The sequence below is a fragment of the Vicia villosa genome, linkage group LG6 (assembly GCF_029867415.1).
Source record: "Vicia villosa cultivar HV-30 ecotype Madison, WI linkage group LG6, Vvil1.0, whole genome shotgun sequence".
Lineage (NCBI taxonomy): Eukaryota > Viridiplantae > Streptophyta > Magnoliopsida > Fabales > Fabaceae > Vicia > Vicia villosa.
The window spans coordinates 75,435,984-75,438,795 of record NC_081185.1 but is presented as its reverse complement, the minus strand read 5'-3'; positions in this window follow the sequence as shown (position 1 = coordinate 75,438,795).

Genomic DNA, 2,812 nt, shown 5'->3' with positions numbered 1-2,812 from the left:
CCTGAACGAACTTATTCTGAAAAACTTGCTGAAACACTGTTCAACTCAAAGCTCAGAAACTTCATCTTCATCAAAGCTCACTACATTGCTGTTGTAATATATTAGTGATATTAAACTTAAACTTTAAGAGAAATATCACTGTTGTGATTATAGCTTTTCAGAAGCATTGTAAAACTCTTATTTGATTACATTAATTTGTAAGTAACTAGAGTGATCAAGTGTTGATCAGGATACTCTAGGAAGTCTTAGCTTGTGTCTAAGCAGTTGTAATTAGAGTGATCACGTGGTGGTCAGGATACTCTAAGAAAGTCTTAGCTTGTGTCTAAGCATTTGTTCCTAGAGTGATCAGGTTGTGATCAGGATACTCTAGAAGACTTAGTCGCGAACTAAGTGGAAAACCATTATAATCTGTTGCGATTAGTGGATTAAATCCTCAGGTGAGGTAAATCACTCCGTGGGGGTGGACTGGAGTAGTTTAGTTAACAACGAACCAGGATAAAAATAACTGTGCAATTTGTTTTTATCGTTCAAGTTTTTAAGACTACACTTATTCAAACCCCCCCTTTCTAAGTGTTTTTCTATCCTTCATATACTTGTGGGGAGTAATTTGGTGGATTCGGTGGAAGGGGTTAGGGAGGCGGTGGTGGATCATTTTGGAAAAAAATTTATAGAGGCGGATGAGAGGAGACCTTGTTTGGAGGGAATCCATGTTAATAGCATCAAGGAGGAGGATTCGATTGATATTGAAAAACCTTTTAAGGAAAGTGAGATTAAGGAAGCTATTTGGAGTTGTGGAGGGGATAAGAGTCCGGGACCGGATGGGTATACTTTTCTTTTCTTTAAAAAGTGTTGGCATATTCTTAAAGAGGATTTTGTGGTTTTTTTTAGGCTTTCTATTCCGGTCTAGCCCTTTCCAAGGCGGTAACATCTTCTTTTTTGACCTTAATTCCTAAATCCTCTAATCCTTTAGGTTTAGATGATTATCGTCCTATTTGCTTGGTGGGTTGCATGTACAAAGTGGTGGCCAAACTCTTAGCGGGAAGATTGAAAAGAGTCCTAGATCCGATTGTTTCTCCGTGTCAAAGCGCTTTTGTGCCGGGAAGACAATTGTTGGATGGGGTTCTAGTGGCTAATGAGGTGGTGGATTATGTTAGAAAGGAGGGGAAAAATTGTATGCTTTTCAAAGTTGATTTTGAGAAAGCATATGATAGAGTGAGTTGGAATTACTTAAGATACATGTTAAATCGAATGGGCTTCGGTAGATGGTGGATGCTTTGGATGGAATTATTGATTTTCAAAAGTAGTATGTCGGTCCTTGTTAATTGGAGTCCATCTAAAGAGTTCGAAGTTTTTAGAGGTTTGAGACAAGGTGATCCATTGTCGCCTTTTCTTTATGTTATAGCGGCGGAGGGATTACCGGGTTTGGTGAGGCGTTCTATTGAAAGGGGGGATTATGCTCGTTTTGATATTAAAGGGGAATGTTCGGTTGATATTCTTCAATTTGCGGATGATACTTTAATGGTGGGAGAAGGGTCTTGAAAGTATGTTTAGGCTATTAAAGCAATTCTAAGGGCTTTTGAGTTAGTATCGGGTCTTGGAATCAATTTTCATAAGAACAAATTAATCGGTATCAATAAATTATACTATTGTTATAATTTTTTTAATTTTTTAATTTATTTAATTTTTTCTACATGCTACTTGCAAGAATGATAACTTCATATTTGAAAAAATTTAAATAATCAATAAGATTTAAATTTCTAATTATTAAAACATAAAGCAATTAAGAGGCTTTTTAAGATTGACGAGCTCCTAAAGCAAGTGATGTTTTTTCGGTTGGAGGATTCTTCACAATAGATTAGTTACTAATGACCAATTACATAAGAGGGGTGTTTTGGTGGTTAGTAGTGATTTACTTTGTGTGTTTTGTTCGATGGAGGAGGAATGTTTACCGCATCTTCTAGGGGGTTGTGTGGTTGTTGAGAGTCTTTGGAAGAAGGTTTTTGAGTGGATTAGTCTCATTGATGACATAACTTTGGAGGAGTTTGAGGTTTTTTATTTTATTTTTAAGAAGTTGAAGAATATAGCCAAAACGTCTATTGTTGCGGTCATTTGGTTAGCAACGGCTTGGTATATTTGGAATAGGCGCAATGCGATCATTTTTAAGAATGAAAAGTTTAGCTTTACCGAATATATGTCAGAGATCGTTTTTAATTCTTGGAAGTGGCTATAATCTAGTGGATAATTGTAATTTTCATGTTTGGAATATTCTACCTCTCATTTGCTTTGAGTAGTAGAAGCTTTCTGCGTTTTATTTCGGGTGGAGTATCTCTTGTACTCCTATGTTAATTCCATTGCCTTGTCCACATTTCTAACCTTCTATACCAAGAAATCAATAAAGTGTGAATCTCATAATGATGATCTTGTAAAAGAGAACAAATTTTATTGCTTCATTAAAAAACTAAGGAAGAAAAAGTATTTGTTCAAAAATCATATCAATCATCTCCCAACTAAGAATGCTTAAACATAGCAAGTGTGTCAAGTTCCATAATATGTGCTTTGAGTCAAATGAATTTCATTGATTACTGTTGTCTAACACTACATCAGAACTATCATGCTGTGAAACAAGATTAATTAACTTTTACAAACATATGCTATCAAAAGTAAATCAAACTCAAGCTCAAGTATTAAAAAAAAACTAATTATATTAATCCCCTAAGCACAAAGCAGTGACATCAGCTTTATCACAAAATCCACTAAGAACAAATTAACTGTTACCACCAAATCTAGCAATTGCATTGTAGAAGCTAATTAT